Raw genomic sequence first — 20429 nt, 5'->3', positions numbered from 1 at the left:
GTGCTCCACACCTCTATTTGATGTTGGCCTGAAGTTGAATCTTTCAAATTAATGTTCTTTGTTAGCATTTTCAATGATATACTAAAAGAAGATGATCTTGTTAATGTGAATTATGCAACATTTAAGTTGATAGACCCAAGTTCTTATTTCAGTGATCCAAAAGCGGAAATCTGTGTTTTTTTCAAAGATTTAACATGTTGAGAGTTGATTAGTAAAACATAACCTATCAATATTAAAAAAAAATGTCAAAATGGATTCTAACTACCGCAGCGTGATTTCGATTCACAAATATTGACCACATTCAAACACGAATGTGAACTGCTCGAACTAAGCTAACTATAAGAAAACTCATTTAAATGTACAGTCCAGATATTGGAAGTTTCATGCCCCTATACGGATATTTTTTTTTGTATCTCTATTAAGGAGACTTTCAGCCCTAGGCTGGCTCGTCCTCGAATGAAAAATATTTTGTTTGAAACTAAATACAAACACATAAGCGAAGAACAAATTACCCACAAGTGAATCAATCCTGCATTTTTCGCTTGCGTTGCTTCCTCATATGGTGCATATCTCATGTACAGAGTGCACAATTGGCGCAATTCGGAACAAATGGCACCCTCTCCGCGAACCTTCCCCGTGAGTGGGCATCTCTGATGCTGTGGCGAAAAAAAAATGTATCGTGCAACGCTTTGAACTTGCGCGAATTCGGACGACAGATGCCTCCCCTATGCCTCTATCGCTATCATCGCGAACATTTGGCGCGACCGAGGGGCATGGCCGACAATGCACTGCGATGAATTATTCAACCCTGGCCAATTTGATTTTACATAAATTGTTTGGTGAAATATGAAATTCATAAATTTAACAGCCACATCCTCGTCGGTGTTCCAACCCTTCGTGGCACAGATCGTCAGATATTGTGCATTTGTGAATATTACATGTTGCGGCATAAAGTACTGCTATTGCAACCGGTGCGTGGGCCACTCTATCTCTTCTAAATGTAGGTACAGTGTGTCCAAAGCCTGTCCGTGCGGGCTATAACACATCCTCTTGGTACTTTTAAACTCTACTACGATAGATCCGTATCAACATCATAGCAGAATCAGTTTGGCTCTACAAATTATTCTTATTTAAGAAAGGATAAAAATGAAAAAAAAGGAAAAATACTTTCGCTTTTTCCAATAAATGGAAAGAGGATATGTGGGATAGAACATTTCTTTAGATGCACTGACTCAAAAAGAACGATTGGTAATATTCATCTCAAAATTCAATTTGAAATTATTGGAAACAATGTTTGAACCCAAAGATTACTCTTTTGGTAAAATATTATCTGTACGGACACTTATCTCTCACACTGTGTGTACGTGCTGGGATAATACCACGATGCGCGTACTCTGTAGTGTCAAATGCTGCCGTTGTAAGCATTCATTCTAAAAACTGCCTAACAATTGAGCAAAAAAAATGTATGTTAAATATTTGGAAGGCCAGGCCACCAACTGTCCCGAACGGGCAGAAGAGCTTTTGTTTGGTCGTGACAAAACCGCAGATCAATTGGATCTAAATTTGTTAGAATTTCGATGCCAATCCGCGGTGGTCCTTTGCTGAGAGGTCGCTTCTGGAGCTATCGTTTTGGATTATATTTCAAGAGAATTATGATGCCGCACTTTTTTCATATTCTCTAAACGATATTTTATTGCTTTGCACAAAATTACCGCATGTAAATATTCAATGAATTACGAACAAGTGTTATATTTGTTGATAAAGGAACACCATTCGGAGGCATCAACCATAATTGCATTTTACATCCCTCCAATCAACCTTTGACGGCAAAGTTCAGTAAGAACGATTATGGAGGAGAAACCATTTGGAACATTTATTATAATCCGCTCATTAGTTCGCTATCCAAGCTCCGACGTTGTTGATCTCCACCCTAAAGGCAACTCAGCTCCAATATCATTGTTCTGTTCTCCAAACTGCTCACTTTTGACCGCAATGCAGTGTGTGCTCTGTTTGCCCTTTGTGAGGTGGTGGTTTTGATACTGATGTAGATGCATAATTAAACAACCACAGTGGTAAGGGTCAGTAGAAAAATATCGGATATAATTATTGTACTAGACGCAACCTTCAAATTGACGTAGGACTATGAACTATAGACAATGTTTCAGTGGTTATATGCTGAAGGTGTATCAGAATGCCTTGGGACAGTTTTGCGATCAAATAATATGAGCAATGTGAAGGATTGTTTTAATTAACTTCACGCTAATTATTTCCAACTTACACCCCTTTGCTTCTAACCCCCTCAACAAGTTCTCCATGGGTAAAGTTCGCCATATAGTATTATTTTTCTTCGATGGCCTACTTTTCAACTTACTATTCTTTTGGCATTTCCTCAGTTATTAATTGAAAGCTTTTCTATGCCCGCTATTGCATGAGTATGTATCTTGTGTGGCAAGTACAATGGATACACTATGCCCAGGGTGTCGAGAATGTTTCCAACCTGAAAACATCCTAGACCGGACCAAGAATTGAACTCGCCATTTCCGGATTGGCAATCCTACGCCTTTCCTCGCAAGGCTACTGGAGACCCCTATAGTATTTCGCCATATAGTATTTCTGTTAAAACAAGTCGATTATTACATAACAGTCACAACGCTTTGAAGGCACGAGGCAAATAGAGCCAATAAAGAAGAATCCCAAGTCGAAACTGGAATGTCAGCAGTGGATGTCCTACAGTCATCCGAGTAGCGGAATGAACAGCAAGACATGTGGTGGATGCGATCAAGTTTATAAAGAATCGGGAAAACTATTCACTTTTCTATACATTGTGTTATTGCCATTAAATTAATATCCAATAAGAATATACTCTGTTGTAGATTGTAAGATATTTTGATCTCATTCAGGAATAAAGATTGCGGGATGATCTGTGAGAGCGAAATGGGAATCAGTTTCCTGAGTATTGTTGCGGTGATCGGTCGAGACTAGAAATCTCGACCGGGTCACGACAATGGCGCAGTCGATATAAATTTTCTTTTTTTTAGTGCTCTTTATTGATAAGTTTGTGTAAATTTTTTAATTTCTATGAAAAAAAATATTTTGTGGAAAATTTTGTAATTTTTATTGCTAATGTTGATTTATTTATGAAAATTTGGTGTTTATTCCGTGAAACATTTTGATTTCTTTATTGAAAATTCTTCTTTCATAATTGCAATTTTTGGTTTTGAAAGTGCCAATTTATTTTTGTTTTGTGGAAGATTCTCAATTGTTTATGGAAATTTTATTTTTATTTATTGCTCATATGCTGGTTTCTTTTCTCTAGCTCTTAAATTGACCGATTTAGAGCTATTTTCCCAAGTTTACTTAGGGTGACCCTTAAAAAAACAGTTTTTTTGCTCTAACTTTTTTGTTTCAAATTTCTCAGCAATGCAAATTGAGGATACACTCTTCCTCTTTCCAACGATATGCTGATCCCTAAGATCGGTTGAGAAATGTTGGAGTTATGACAGTTTTGGTGAATCAAGAATTGATAAAAATCGAGGGGTCCATAAAAGTGATTTCGTCCATAACTAACGAGGGGTCCATCTTTCTGAAAAATTTAACTTGGATCTCTAATAAACTCGCCGAAAGCATTGGAATGAACATAAATTTGGGCTTTTCAAATACCTCGTGCAAATAGTGGCTCGGTCTCAGCGAAAATTACTGACATGTATAAGATACGAAATAACAAAAAGTAATATACAAAATATTCAAAGCATAACATATATTGTTATTACAATATCAAAGGCAAAACATAATTATGTTTCGTTTTGTATTAAAATATCTGATAATGTTATGCCTGAAGTATTTATTTTGGATATTAATTTTTGTTATTATTTGTTGTCATGTTACCTCTTATTCATATCAAGTTCATAAGAACTGCTGTTTTCAAGATATTAGCTTCTGCTCATAACAAAATGGTGTGACGTTTGCCATATCACGAAGTAAGCCATGGAAGCAAAACACTTAAAAATAGCAAATTAGTGCTTGAAAATGGGAAAAACGGTAATTTTTCATTGCAATAATATGGGGTTATTTTCAATTATCCCCTCGATTTAAACACCCTGAAATGAAGCCTGAAAGTAGTAGAATAAGGTCGAGTAATCAGATTGAAAAAATGTTTGCGCCATTCATAGATACAGCCGTTAAAAGAAAACGTTTTTTTTCGAAGAAAAACCTAAATAATTTTGATCCGCATGAGATATGGCAACGCTAAGTGCATGAGAATTTGCGCCCTGAAAAGCACAAAAAGTGCTCTGAATATACCATTGCTGAGAAATTTGAAACAAAAAAGTTAGAGCAAAAAACTGTTTTTTTAAGAGTCACCCTAAGTAAACTTGGGAAAATAGGTCTAAATCGGTCAATTTAAGAGCTAGAGAAATAATTTTTTTAGCAAAATTCTTGGAATCTGGCTGAACTATAACTTCGCGGAACATTGTATAGCCGTATCTCTGCAAATGAAAAAGTTTTATTTTTCATTTTTTTTCAAATGTGGCCCACCCTAATTTTTATGAAAACCTCAATAAGCCCCTCACCGTTAGGAGCAACTTTGTAGAACAAAGTTTTTTTCTATCTCTGCTATGTTCGGCTTGAACAACTTATTACCGCTTTGTATGCTACCTGTACCAATGTGCATTGACTTTTGATACTGAGTTAGAAAATATATTCGGGTTTAGAGATATTCATATGGAAACAGATTATGGATTATGTCGAATTTGAATTTGTAGATTCGGATTGAACTGAATTTAGATTATACTTGAACTAAATTGGGTTAGGATTTGGATTTGTATATGGATTGGATTGAATTTGGATTGGATTAGAATTGGATTTTTATAAGATTCGGATTTGGATTGGATAGGATTTGAGTTGGATTTGGATTACATTTGAAGTGGATTGGATTTGTACTGGGTTAGAATTGGATTTTGATTAGATTCGGATTCGGTTTGGAATGGATTTGAATTGGATTTGGATGGAATTTGGATTGGATTTGGTTAGAACTTTGATTGGGTTTGAATTGCATTGAATTGTATTTATATTAGATTTGGGTGGGGTTTGGATTGGATTTGGGATGGATTTGGATTTGAATACGACTTGGTTTGGATTGAATTTGGATTGGTTTTAGATAAGTTTGCATTGAATTTGAACTGGTTTTGGATTGCATTGCATTGCATGGGGGCAGCTGGTACTATGTCCAAGGGCTTGACGATCCCTCCCCAAGCCATCTGCGAGTTGTGGCGCCTGTCTAGGATGTGGTGGGGTTTGACAGTGGGCCCTGTTAAACCTCTATAAAAAGGTGCATGTATCCGCAAGTAGGCTCCGCCAAAGCGACCGTGTGCCGCTCAAAGCGCACAAGCCCAAGTCCTGGTGTTAGGTGGGACGCTAAACAGCCCTGACACGATGGCCCTCCGACGAGACAGGAGGTTTGCGCAGGCCCAATAAGCCGCCTTTAAAAACAACCATTACGAACAACATAGAAGATAATACGACTCGATACAATCGGCAACGACCTAGGCGGCGAATAAAGGATCACGATTGGAAGCTTGGAACATGGAACTGCAAGTCGCTAGGCTTCGCAGGTTGCGACAGGATAATCTACGATGAATTACATCCCCGCAACTTCGATGTCGTAGCGCTGCAGGAAATCTGCTGGACAGGACAGAAAGTGTGGAAAAGCGGGCATCGAGCGGCTACCTTCTACCAAAGCTGTGGCACCACCAACGAGCTGGGAACCGGCTTCATAGTGTTGGGTAAGATGCGCCAACGCGTGATTGGGTGGCAGCCAATCAACGCAAGGATGTGCAAGCTGAGGATAAAAGGTCGTTTCTTCAACTATAGCATCATCAACGTGCACTGCCCACACGAAGGGAGATCCGACGACGAGAAAGAAGCGTTCTATGCACAGCTGGAGCAGACATACGATGGATGCCCACTGCGGGACGTCAAAATCGTCATCGGTGACATGAACGCTCAGGTAGGAAGGGAGGAAATGTATAGACCGGTCATCGGACCGGATAGTCTGCATACCGTATCGAACGACAACGGCCAACGATGCACTTTGCAGCCTCCCGCGGAATGGTAGTCCGAAGCACTTTCTTCCCCCGCAAGAATATCCACAAGGCCACATGGAAATCACCTAATCAAGTAACGGAAAACCAAATCGACCACGTTATAATCGACGGTAAATTCTTCTCCGACATCACGAACGTACGCACTTACCGCAGTGCGAATATTGAATCCGACCACTACCTCGTTGCAGTATGCCTGCGCTCAAAACTCTCGACGGTGATCAACACGCGTCGGAGTCGTCCGCCGCGGCTAAACATTGGGCGGCTGCAAGACGGTAGACTAGCCCAAGACTACGCACAGCAGCTGGAAGTGGCACTCCCAACGGAAGAGCAACTAGGCGCAGCATCTCTTGAAGATAGCTGGAGAGATATTCGATCCGCCATTGGAAGCACCGCAACCGCTGCACTAGGCACGGTGCCTCCGGATCAGAGAAACGACTGGTATGACGGCAAATGTGAGCAGTTAGTTGAGGAGAAGAATGCAGCATGGGCGAGATTGCTGCAACACCACACGAGGGCGAACGAGGCACGATACAAACGGGCGCGGAACAGACAAAACTCGATTTTCCGGAGGAAAAAGCGTCAGCAGGAAGATTGAGACCGTGAAGAGACGAAGGAACTGTACCGCGCTAATAACGCACGAAAGTTCTATGAGAAGTTGAACCGTTCACGTAAGGGCCACGTGCCACAGCCCGATATGTGTAAGGACATAAACGGGAACCTTCTTACAAACGAGCGTGAGGTGATCCAAAGGTGGCGGCAGCACTACGAAGAGCACCTGAATGGCGATGTGGCAGACAACGGTGGCGGTATGGTAATGAACCTAGGAGCACGCGCGCAGGACATGTGACTTCCGGCTCCGAATCTCCAGGAAATCCAGGAGGAGATCGGCCGGCTGAAAAACAACAAAGCCCCTGGAGTTGACCAACTACCAGGAGAGCTGTTTAAACACGGTGGTGAAGCACTGGCTAGAGCGCTGCACTGGGTGATTACCAAGGTTTGGGAGGATGAGGTTCTGCCGCAGGAGTGGATGGAAGGTGTCGTGTGTCCCATCTACAAAAAGGGCGATAAGCTGGATTGTAGCAACTACCGCGCAATCACATTGCTGAACGCCGCCTACAAGGTACTCTCTCAAATTTTATGCCGCCGACTAACACCAATTGCAAGAGAGTTCGTGGGGTAGTACCAGGCGGGATTTATGGGTGAACGCTCTACCACAGACCAGGTGTTCGCCATACGTCAGGTATTGCAGAAATGCCGCGAATACAACGTGCCCACACATCATCTATTTATTGACTTCAAAGCCGCATATGATACAATCGATCGGGACCAGCTATGCCAGCTAATGCACGAAAACGGATTGTGCGTAGTTCGAGTTTCAGGGGCATTCTCGAGTCCCTTCGAAACACGCAGAGGGTTACGGCAAAGTGATGGTCTTTCGTGTCTGCTATTCAACATCGCTTTGGAGGGAGTAATACGAAGGGCAGGAATTGGCACGAGTGGTACGATTTTCACGAAGTCCGCCCAGTTTGGTTTCGCCGACGACATTGATATCATGGCACGTAACTTTGAGAGGATGGAGGAAGCCTACATCAGACTGAAAAGCGAAGCTAAACGGATTGGACTAGTCATCAACACGCCGAAGACGAAATACGTGATAGGAAGAGGCTCAAGAGAGGTCAATGTAAGCCACCCACCACGAGTTTCTATCGGTGGTGACGAAATCGAGGTGGTTGAAGAATTCGTGTACTTAGGCTCACTGGTGACCGCCGATAACGATACCAGCAGAGAAATTCGGAGGCACATAGTGGCTGGAAATCGTACGTACTTTGGACTCCGCAAGACGCTTCGATCGAATAGAGTTCGCCGCCGTACCAAACTGACTATCTACAAAACGCTTATAAGACCGGTAGTTCTCTACGGACACGAGACCTGGACGATGCTCGTGGAGGACCAACGCGCACTGGGAGTTTTCGAAAGGAAAGTGTTGCGTACCATCTATGGTGGGTTGCAGATGGCGGACGGTACGTGGAGGAGGCGAATGAACCACGAGTTGCATCAGCTGTTGGGAGAACCATCCATCGTTCACACCGCGAAAATCGGAAGACTGCGGTGGGCCGGGCACGTAGCCAGAATTTCGGACAGTAATCCGGTGAAAATGGTTCTCGACAACGATCCGACGGGAACAAGAAGGCGAGGTGCACAGCGGGCAAGGTGGATCGATCAGGTGGAGGACGATTTGCGGACCCTCCGCAGACTGCGTGGTTGGCGAAGTGCAGCCTTGGACCGAGCTGAATGGAGAAGACTTTTATGTGCAGCACAGGCCACTCCGGCCTTAGTCTGATGATAAATAAATATTCAGGCACCAAATACTAAATAATCTGAAAACATTTCTGAGAAATCTCAAAATAATGGTGTCTCGGAGAGGGATCGAGAATTTATAATTGTTGCAGGAGATTTCATAACAGTTTTGGACCAAAAATAATATTGAATTACATTTATAAAAAAATTAAGCTATTTTTCTCATAAAATATCGATATTACACCCAATCTGCGGATGGCAGGATTTAAAATAATTCTGTGTATAAACCTAGCAAAATCTGTATAAAATTTTGGCGTATTCAAATTCGGAAGATATTCGGAAGCATATCTATATAAAAAGCTTTTTTGTATTAAAAATCTTGCAGAATTGTATATGCCAAGATTTTATACAAAAATTGTGAGACTCGTTTCTTTGGTGTGCATATCACATACATACCAATACCACTCAAAACGGCTACCAATCATATTATTTTCATACGCTGTAGTCCTCTGTCAAAACAATCAAATAATCACCGCATTCGGATGGATTGGTTCGGAAGGTCATAAATTATTCACCCCTCTGTTGGCTTGGATACCAGCAGCAAGAGATGGTTGAGTCACGTCACCATCAGTTGCTTATCAGTGCTACTGCAGCAATCAATCAAATGCGATCCGGTTGGTCGTTTATCCGCTAATGCAGAATTTATCATCTAACTGAATGAGCTGATATTGCCGTCCCCATTCTGCCACTCATATTTCACCTGCCTTTTATCCGGTCAATTAGGGTTTCTTACAACGCTGGATAGCAGAGACGACATAAGTCACCCGTGTCTGAGTGGCCCCAGGATTGGAGTTAATGCATTACTTTGCACTGAATAATTTCGGAATTATGTCACAAATCAATTTAAACATCCTTCCCTTAGGATTATAACCGGGAACAACTTTTATATTATTAATTATTGAAACAACTCAAAACAGCTCGACGAACTGAGGTGATGTCTGTATGTGTATGTGTGTGTGTACACATTTTGTAGACACACTTTTTGGAGCTTGGCATTGTCCGAATTACTAGCAACCGATTCATTCGACGGGGAATCCTGTCACATTATTTGCTATTGAAAAATGGTCACATCGGACTATGGGATCAGAAGTTATGGCCAAAATACTATTTCTTATGCTTAAAACACGCTAAAAAATACTCATTCATATTTTTGCCTTTCTCGTATACTAAGTATACGTATAAAGGCTATATGATCACTCCAAAACCAAACTTTTGATAGAAGGCTCGGGGACCCATAGTGTTATATACCAATCGACTCAGCTCGACGAATTGAGGTGATGTCTGTTTGTGTATGAATGTGTGTATGTGTACAAAAATTTTTAGGCACCTTTTTTCGAACTTGGCATTGGCTGAATTACTCGCATCAAAATCCATTCGACTGAGAATCCTGTCCCATTGTTTGCTATTGAAAATTGGCCAAAATGGACTATGAGATCAAAAGTTATGACCAAAATGCTATTTTCTATGCGCAAAACACGCTAAAAACACGCACTCATATTTTTTAGTTTTTTTTTGCACGAGAAAGGCACCAACACCGCTAGGTGGATTAATCAGGGTTTTTTGGTATTGTTTTCACGAGTAAGGCACCAACAGTGTAAAACTATACTTTGCTTGGTACTGGTTTGAATTGATGCCAAATCCACAATTGTTTTTTTTTTTCATAAGCAAAAGTTTGCCACTAATGTAAGGATCGAGTATTAGTTAAACTACTGTATACCGTCAGGTAAACTACTAATAAGATAGATTTCAACAAACGAATATAATCCTACTTGCATTGTAGTACACCCCCAATTACGGTACATCTCCCTAATGAGCTTCGAGTGCTAATAAACGTTCGCACAAGTACACCCTCCAGTCCGTCGACGATATCGTTCTCAACCCCACCGAGCGCTTGGAAAATTAATTAATTAGCGAGAAAATTTCCACTGACTTCCGATTATTACGATGCTCTGCAGTAACTCTCAGAACGCCCAACAGTGATAATGAAAACAGAATCGGATCACTTAGGATCACAAGCGGTCGCCGGATGAGGGCTGGGCCAAACATGCATCGCAGCGCAAAAAAGGCAGACACGAGATAAATCATAAAAAATAATTTATTACTTCATCCCAGTCAGTAGTGGCGATAACGTTGCCGATGGCCGATGTTGAATTATTTCTGCTTCCTGATGCTGGTGTATCAAGGGTAGTACGGAAGCCCTTCGAAGAGGACGCATTATTAGCTGCGACTGCCACGCTAACATACCAACTTACTGACCGTCTGCTTCGTCGGCTTCGCTCTCATTTTGGTCTAGGAGGGTTGGATGGATTAAGCCCAACGAAGCCTCCACCGAGCGTTGCTGCACTTTTTTCGCCTCTCAGTAGATGTAAATCTCCAACTATCCTTACTGGGCGGAATTGGATGATTATTTCCACGGGCTAACTAGCGGTTCGCTTTCAGTTGAGCTTGTTTGCTGGCATAGTGTGGTAATCGGATTAAATTTCAATTAAAATGAATTATGTGCCGTTTTCATTAATGATGTGCCATGAATGAATTTTCAAAGATTGACTCGGGCTCCATTATTCTGTACACAGATAGAAAAAGAAAATCATTGAAATTTACGCTGAAAACCATGCACATAATTGGAACGCCATTATCAGCATAATTCCACATCATATATCGGCTAAAAGTATACAATAATAGCTGACGCGTTTGAAAGTAGAAACGAAGATGATTGGTTGATATTGTGAGGTCCATAAAAATTTAAATGCAATCTCCATCATTGTGAGAGTGTTATGGGTTTTATCATCCTAATATGCAAAATAATTGCGGCCTCGCAAAGCGTCATACACGACTGAGCCCACCAAATGAAAAAAAAACAGTTGAACAATCTTTGTATTTGCGCTGATGTTTGAAGAAGAAGGAAGAAGGAAGAAGGAAAAAGGAAGAAGGGAGAAGGAAGAAGGAAGAAGACAGATAGAAGAAGGAAGATGCAAGAAGGGGTAAGGTGAAGAAAGAATTTCTCATTTTTCACTTTTTGCTTCTTTTTGCTAATTCGGCCTAATGACCGTTCGGCCAACGACCTTCGGCCAAATGGCTTTCGGCCTAATGGCTTGACACCATTGAAATGATCCCGTGGAAGCATTTTATAATCGAACTTCACTCATGGTTTATCATCATCATCACTTTGCATAACGATTTTCCACACAAAAGTTTATCGTATAACTTATGGGCCCATATTTGGACATATGCAGAATGTTATTCACTTCTTTTTTTTCTTCTTCTGCTCCCTGAAAGTCCGTAGTTCATTTTGTGTCTTGTTCTTCGGCATTCTCAGATTTTTCGAAATCTTGAACAGAAGTACCATTTTTACCGGAAAAGATTAAAAATTGACCGATTTACGTTCAGATTTTTTGATGCCCTGAATTGAAAAACTCACATCATTCTTCCGAATCGCATTGCAAACTGCCCCGATGCTCTTATTTTCTATTATCGCCATCTGACTCAGTGAATATTGGGAATAGTGCATCAATCGTGAAAGTCTGTTTGCGCTTTTCAAGGAAAAAGCTTCGCAATCCCATAAAAACGTAAACAAATGGCACCTATGAATCCCAGAGCGACAGATTATAACGTAAACTGTGATGATCAGTAATTACTTGTCATTTAAAATTTATCTGAAAACAATAGGAGTGCATCAAAATCGTGCTTATACTTTCTGGGACACCCCCCAGTAAACCATATATCGTATAACAAAGAGCAAATAAAGTCGCATTTGCGTCTATCAAAAATCTGAATCGCATTGTATATCAAACTTTGTCAGATTATTGTCAAAGGATGTTGTATTGAATGCATCGTATAAGATAATTTTTACCGTAGTGAAAACCAATCCTAATTGTGTGAATAAAAACTCGTAATGACATATACTCCTTGCAATATCCTATATGAGTGCGAATGAATGCCTATTTGAATCGTGATACAATCGAAACCACTTTAGTCCAAACGGCTTGTTGAGGTTTCAAGCAGTTGTAAAGATATAAATTGTGTAGTTTATGTTGGACAAACATCCAATTCATTTTAAGATGTGCAGTACGGTGCAATGGTAGAGCATCCACCTGCAAATCCAAAGATCGCATGTTGGAGACTTGGTGACGAGGTGCTGGCAAGTTTTTTTTTTTTCATATTTTTATGTATAATCGTAATACTGTTCTCATGATGTCGGTAAAAATCGTATAATAAAACTCGTATGTACCTATATCGCCTCCACTTTGGTACGTATATAGGCAATCTGTGCATGATATACGATTAAGCTGGTTCTTATATAATAACCTATATCAAGAGATATAGGTACCAAAATGTTGACTTTGCCTATAGTTAAAACATCTGGGAAGGGGAGAAAATAGAGTGCGAGATTTCTCTTGTTTCGGACAGCAGAACGATGGCGCGTTCAGTCGAAATATTGTGTTCTGCTTTGCACGGCCGGTAATAAAAATCAGTTCAGTGCGAGATTTCTCTTGTTTCGGACAGCAGAACGATGGCGCGTTCAGTCGAAATATTGTGTTCTGCTTTGCACGGCCGGTAATAAAAATCAGTTCAGTGCGAGATTTCTCTTGTTTCAGACAGCAGAACGATGGCGCGATCAGTCGAAAAATTGTGTTCTGCTTTGCACGGCCGGTAATAAAAATCAGTTCAGTGCGAGATTTCTCTTGTTTCGGACAGCAGAACGATGGCGCGTTCAGTCGAAATATTGTGTTCTGCTTTGCACGGCCGGCAATAAAAATCAGTTCAGTGCGAGATTTCTCTTGTTTCAGACAGCAGAACGATGGCGCGATCAGTCAAAAAATTGTGTTCTGCTTTGCACGGCCGGTAATAAAAATCAGTTCAGTGCGAGATTTCTCTTGTTTCGGACAGCAGAACGATGGCGCGATCAGTCGAAATATTGTGTTCTGCTTTGCACGGCCGGCAATAAAAATCAGTTCAGTGCGAGATTTCTCTTGTTTCGGACAGCAGAACGATGGCGCGATCAGTCAAAAAATTGTGTTCTGCTTTGCACGGCCGGTAATAAAAATCAGTTCAGTGCGAGATTTCTCTTGTTTCGGACAGCAGAACGATGGCGCGATCAGTCGAAATATTGTGTTCTGCTTTGCACGGCCGGTAATAAAAATCAGTTCAGTGCGAGATTTCTCTTGTTTCGGACAGCAGAACGATGGCGCGTTCAGTCGAAATATTGTGTTCTGCTTTGCACGGCCGGTAATAAAAATCAGTTCAGTGCGAGATTTCTCTTGTTTCGGACAGCAGAACGATGGCGCGTTCAGTCGAAATATTGTGTTCTGCTTTGCACGGACGGTAATAAAAATCAGTTCAGTGCGAGATTTCTCTTGTTTCGGACAGCAGAACGATGGCGCGATCAGTCGAAATATTGTGTTCTGCTTTGCACGGCCGGTAATAAAAATCAGTTCAGTGCGAGATTTCTCTTGTTTCGGACAGCAGAACGATGGCGCGATCAGTCAAAAAATTGTGTTCTGCTTTGCACGGCCGGTAATAAAAATCAGTTCAGTGCGAGATTTCTCTTGTTTCGGACAGCAGAACGATGGCGCGATCAGTCGAAATATTGTGTTCTGCTTTGCACGGCCGGTAATAAAAATCAGTTCAGTGCGAGATTTCTCTTGTTTCGGACAGCAGAACGATGGCGCGATCAGCGAAATATTGTGTTCTGCTTTGCACGGCCGGTAATAAAAATCAGTTCAGTGCGAGATTTCTCTTGTTTCGGACAGCAGAACGATGGCGCGATCAGTCGAAATATTGTGTTCTGCTTTGCACGGCCGGCAATAAAAATCAGTTCAGTGCGAGATTTCTCTTGTTTCGAACAGCAGAACGATGGCGCGATCAGTCAAAAAATTGTGTTCTGCTTTGCACGGCCGGTAATAAAAATCAGTTCAGTGCGAGATTTCTCTTGTTTCGGACAGCAGAACGATGGCGCGATCAGTCGAAATATTGTGTTCTGCTTTGCACGGCCGGCAATAAAAATCAGTTCAGTGCGAGATTTCTCTTGTTTCGGACAGCAGAACGATGGCGCGTTCAGTCGAAATATTGTGTTCTGCTTTGCACGGACGGTAATAAAAATCAGTTCAGTGCGAGATTTCTCTTGTTTCGGACAGCAGAACGATGGCGCGTTCAGTCGAAATATTGTGTTCTGCTTTGCACGGCCGGTAATAAAAATCAGTTCAGTGCGAGATTTCTCTTGTTTCGGACAGCAGAACGATGGCGCGATCAGCGAAATATTGTGTTCTGCTTTGCACGGCCGGTAATAAAAATCAGTTCAGTGCGAGATTTCTCTTGTTTCGGACAGCAGAACGATGGCGCGATCAGTCGAAATATTGTGTTCTGCTTTGCACGGCCGGCAATAAAAATCAGTTCAGTGCGAGATTTCTCTTGTTTCGAACAGCAGAACGATGGCGCGATCAGTCGAAATATTGTGTTCTGCTTTGCGCGGCCGGTAATAAAAATCAGTTCAGTGCGAGATTTCTCTTGTTTCGGACAGCAGAACGATGGCGCGATCAGCGAAATATTGTGTTCTGCTTTGCACGGCCGGTAATAAAAATCAGTTCAGTGCGAGATTTCTCTTGTTTCGGACAGCAGAACGATGGCGCGATCAGTCGAAATATTGTGTTCTGCTTTGCACGGCCGGCAATAAAAATCAGTTCAGTGCGAGATTTCTCTTGTTTCGAACAGCAGAACGATGGCGCGATCAGTCAAAAAATTGTGTTCTGCTTTGCACGGCCGGTAATAAAAATCAGTTCAGTGCGAGATTTCTCTTGTTTCGGACAGCAGAACGATGGCGCGTTCAGTCGAAATATTGTGTTCTGCTTTGCACGGACGGTAATAAAAATCAGTTCAGTGCGAGATTTCTCTTGTTTCGGACAGCAGAACGATGGCGCGATCAGTCGAAATATTGTGTTCTGCTTTGCACGGCCGGTAATAAAAATCAGTTCAGTGCGAGATTTCTCTTGTTTCGGACAGCAGAACGATGGCGCGATCAGTCGAAATATTGTGTTCTGCTTTGCACGGCCGGTAATAAAAATCAGTTCAGTGCGAGATTTCTCTTGTTTCGGACAGCAGAACGATGGCGCGATCAGTCGAAATATTGTGTTCTGCTTTGCACGGCCGGCAATAAAAATCAGTTCAGTGCGAGATTTCTCTTGTTTCGGACAGCAGAACGATGGCGCGTTCAGTCGAAATATTGTGTTCTGCTTTGCACGGACGGTAATAAAAATCAGTTCAGTGCGAGATTTCTCTTGTTTCGGACAGCAGAACGATGGCGCGATCAGTCGAAATATTGTGTTCTGCTTTGCACGGCCGGTAATAAAAATCAGTTCAGTGCGAGATTTCTCTTGTTTCGGACAGCAGAACGATGGCGCGATCAGTCGAAATATTGTGTTCTGCTTTGCACGGCCGGCAATAAAAATCAGTTCAGTGCGAGATTTCTCTTGTTTCGGACAGCAGAACGATGGCGCGTTCAGTCGAAATATTGTGTTCTGCTTTGCACGGACGGTAATAAAAATCAGTTCAGTGCGAGATTTCTCTTGTTTCGGACAGCAGAACGATGGCGCGATCAGTCGAAATATTGTGTTCTGCTTTGCACGGCCGGTAATAAAAATCAGTTCAGTGCGAGATTTCTCTTGTTTCGGACAGCAGAACGATGGCGCGATCAGTCGAAATATTGTGTTCTGCTTTGCACGGCCGGTAATAAAAATCAGTTCAGTGCGAGATTTCTCTTGTTTCGGACAGCAGAACGATGGCGCGATCAGTCGAAATATTGTGTTCTGCTTTGCACGGCCGGTAATAAAAATCAGTTCAGTGCGAGATTTCTCTTGTTTCAGACAGCAGAACGATGGCGCGATCAGTCGAAAAATTGTGTTCTGCTTTGCACGGCCGGTAATAAAAATCAGTTCAGTGCGAGATTTCTCTTGTTTCGGACAGCAGAACGATGGCGCGTTCAGTCGAAATATTGTGTTCTGCTTTGCACGGCCGGCAATAAAAATCAGTTCAGTGCGAGATTTCTCTTGTTTCAGACAGCAGAACGATGGCGCGATCAGTCAAAAAATTGTGTTCTGCTTTGCACGGCCGGTAATAAAAATCAGTTCAGTGCGAGATTTCTCTTGTTTCAGACAGCAGAACGATGGCGCGATCAGTCGAAAACTTGTGTTCTGCTTTGCACGGCCGGTAATAAAAATCAGTTCAGTGCGAGATTTCTCTTGTTTCGGACAGCAGAACGATGGCGCGATCAGTCGAAATATTGTGTTCTGCTTTGCACGGCCGGTAATAAAAATCAGTTCAGTGCGAGATTTCTCTTGTTTCGGACAGCAGAACGATGGCGCGTTCAGTCGAAATATTGTGTTCTGCTTTGCACGGACGGTAATAAAAATCAGTTCAGTGCGAGATTTCTCTTGTTTCGGACAGCAGAACGATGGCGCGTTCAGTCGAAATATTGTGTTCTGCTTTGCACGGACGGTAATAAAAATCAGTTCAGTGCGAGATTTCTCTTGTTTCGGACAGCAGAACGATGGCGCGATCAGCGAAATATTGTGTTCTGCTTTGCACGGCCGGTAATAAAAATCAGTTCAGTGCGAGATTTCTCTTGTTTCGGACAGCAGAACGATGGCGCGTTCAGTCGAAATATTGTGTTCTGCTTTGCACGGACGGTAATAAAAATCAGTTCAGTGCGAGATTTCTCTTGTTTCGGACAGCAGAACGATGGCGCGATCAGCGAAATATTGTGTTCTGCTTTGCACGGCCGGTAATAAAAATCAGTTCAGTGCGAGATTTCTCTTGTTTCGGACAGCAGAACGATGGCGCGTTCAGTCGAAATATTGTGTTCTGCTTTGCACGGCCGGTAATAAAATCAGTTCAGTGCGAGATTTCTCTTGTTTCGGACAGCAGAACGATGGCGCGATCAGCGAAATATTGTGTTCTGCTTTGCACGGCCGGTAATAAAAATCAGTTCAGTGCGAGATTTCTCTTGTTTCGGACAGCAGAACGATGGCGCGTTCAGTCGAAATATTGTGTTCTGCTTTGCACGGACGGTAATAAAAATCAGTTCAGTGCGAGATTTCTCTTGTTTCGGACAGCAGAACGATGGCGCGTTCAGTCGAAATATTGTGTTCTGCTTTGCACGGCCGGTAATAAAAATCAGTTCAGTGCGAGATTTCTCTTGTTTCGGACAGCAGAACGATGGCGCGTTCAGTCGAAATATTGTGTTCTGCTTTGCACGGACGGTAATAAAAATCAGTTCAGTGCGAGATTTCTCTTGTTTCGGACAGCAGAACGATGGCGCGATCAGCGAAATATTGTGTTCTGCTTTGCACGGCCGGTAATAAAAATCAGTTCAGTGCGAGATTTCTCTTGTTTCGGACAGCAGAACGATGGCGCGATCAGTCGAAATATTGTGTTCTGCTTTGCACGGCCGGCAATAAAAATCAGTTCAGTGCGAGATTTCTCTTGTTTCGAACAGCAGAACGATGGCGCGATCAGTCAAAAAATTGTGTTCTGCTTTGCACGGCCGGTAATAAAAATCAGTTCAGTGCGAGATTTCTCTTGTTTCGGACAGCAGAACGATGGCGCGATCAGTCGAAATATTGTGTTCTGCTTTGCACGGCCGGTAATAAAAATCAGTTCAGTGCGAGATTTCTCTTGTTTCGGACAGCAGAACGATGGCGCGATCAGTCGAAATATTGTGTTCTGCTTTGCACGGCCGGCAATAAAAATCAGTTCAGTGCGAGATTTCTCTTGTTTCGGACAGCAGAACGATGGCGCGTTCAGTCGAAATATTGTGTTCTGCTTTGCACGGACGGTAATAAAATCAGTTCAGTGCGAGATTTCTCTTGTTTCGGACAGCAGAACGATGGCGCGTTCAGTCGAAATATTGTGTTCTGCTTTGCACGGACGGTAATAAAAATCAGTTCAGTGCGAGATTTCTCTTGTTTCGGACAGCAGAACGATGGCGCGATCAGCGAAATATTGTGTTCTGCTTTGCACGGCCGGTAATAAAAATCAGTTCAGTGCGAGATTTCTCTTGTTTCGGACAGCAGAACGATGGCGCGTTCAGTCGAAATATTGTGTTCTGCTTTGCACGGACGGTAATAAAAATCAGTTCAGTGCGAGATTTCTCTTGTTTCGGACAGCAGAACGATGGCGCGATCAGCGAAATATTGTGTTCTGCTTTGCACGGCCGGTAATAAAAATCAGTTCAGTGCGAGATTTCTCTTGTTTCGGACAGCAGAACGATGGCGCGTTCAGTCGAAATATTGTGTTCTGCTTTGCACGGACGGTAACAAAAGTCAGTTCCGTGCGAGCTCTCTCTGGCTTCGGACCGCACAACGATGGCGCGATCAGCGAAATATTGTGTTCTGCTTTGCACGGCCGGTAATAAAAATCAGTTCAGTGCGAGATTTCTCTTGTTTCGGACAGCAGAACGATGGCGCGTTCAGTCGAAATATTGTGTTCTGCTTTGCACGGACGGTAATAAAAATCAGTTCAGTGCGAGATTTCTCTTGTTTCGGACAGCAGAACGATGGCGCGTTCAGTCGAAATATTGTGTTCTGCTTTGCACGGCCGGTAATAAAATCAGTTCAGTGCGAGATTTCTCTTGTTTCGGACAGCAGAACGATGGCGCGATCAGTCGAAATATTGTGTTCTGCTTTGCACGGACGGTAATAAAAATCAGTTCAGTGCGAGATTTCTCTTGTTTCGGACAGCAGAACGATGGCGCGATCAGCGAAATATTGTGTTCTGCTTTGCACGGCCGGTAATAAAAATCAGTTCAGTGCGAGATTTCTCTTGTTTCGGACAGCAGAACGATGGCGCGATCAGTCGAAATATTGTGTTCTGCTTTGCACGGCCGGCAATAAAAATCAGTTCAGTGCGAGATTTCTCTTGTTTCGAACAGCAGAACGATGGCGCGATCAGTCAAAAAATTGTGTTCTGCTTTGCACGGCCGGTAATAAAAATCAGTTCAGTGCGAGATTTCTCTTGTTTCGGACAGCAGAACGATGGCGCGATCAGTCGAAATATTGTGTTCTGCTTTGCACGGCCGGTAATAAAAATCAGTTCAGTGCGAGATTTCTCTTGTTTCGGACAGCAGAACGATGGCGCGATCAGTCGAAATATTGTGTTCTGCTTTGCACGGCCGGCAATAAAAATCAGTTCAGTGCGAGATTTCTCTTGTTTCGGACAGCAGAACGATGGCGCGTTCAGTCGAAATATTGTGTTCTGCTTTGCACGGACGGTAATAAAAATCAGTTCAGTGCGAGATTTCTCTTGTTTCGGACAGCAGAACGATGGCGCGATCAGTCGAAATATTGTGTTCTGCTTTGCACGGCCGGTAATAAAATCAGTTCAGTGCGAGATTTCTCTTGTTTCGGACAGCAGAACGATGGCGCGATCAGTCGAAATATTGTGTTCTGCTTTGCACGGCCGGCAATAAAATCAGTTCAGTGCGAGATTTCTCTTGTTTCGGACAGCAGAACGATGGCGCGTTCAGTCGAAATATTGTGTTCTGCTTTGCACGGACGGTAATAAAAATCAGTTCAGTGCGAGATTTCTCTTGTTTCGGACAGCAGAACGATGGCGCGATCAGTCGAAATATTGTGTTCTGCTTTGCACGGCCGGTAATAAAAATCAGTTCAGTGCGAGATTTCTCTTGTTTCGGACAGCAGAACGATGGCGCGATCGGCCGAAATATTGTGTTCTGCTTTGCGCTATGACACTCCTTTTTTTTTCTTCCTAAACAATGGAGGGGGAATCTGCTCAACAGACATCCTGGGTTGACCAGGAAGTGCTGGGTTAGGGGCCACCTCCAATGAGGGAGGCAGGACTGCATCCCCGACCAGCTGAACCGTTTCCATTGCCGCCAAGCCCATCGTCCCTTCGGTACAACAAGAAAGTAATGCTTCAAAGGGGGGCCAGTGCATGACGCACCCTCGAGGTTAGCTGCGT

Source organism: Armigeres subalbatus, chromosome 2 (genome assembly GCF_024139115.2).
Source record: "Armigeres subalbatus isolate Guangzhou_Male chromosome 2, GZ_Asu_2, whole genome shotgun sequence".
NCBI lineage: Eukaryota > Metazoa > Arthropoda > Insecta > Diptera > Culicidae > Armigeres > Armigeres subalbatus.
This window is presented reverse-complemented; position numbering follows the sequence as displayed.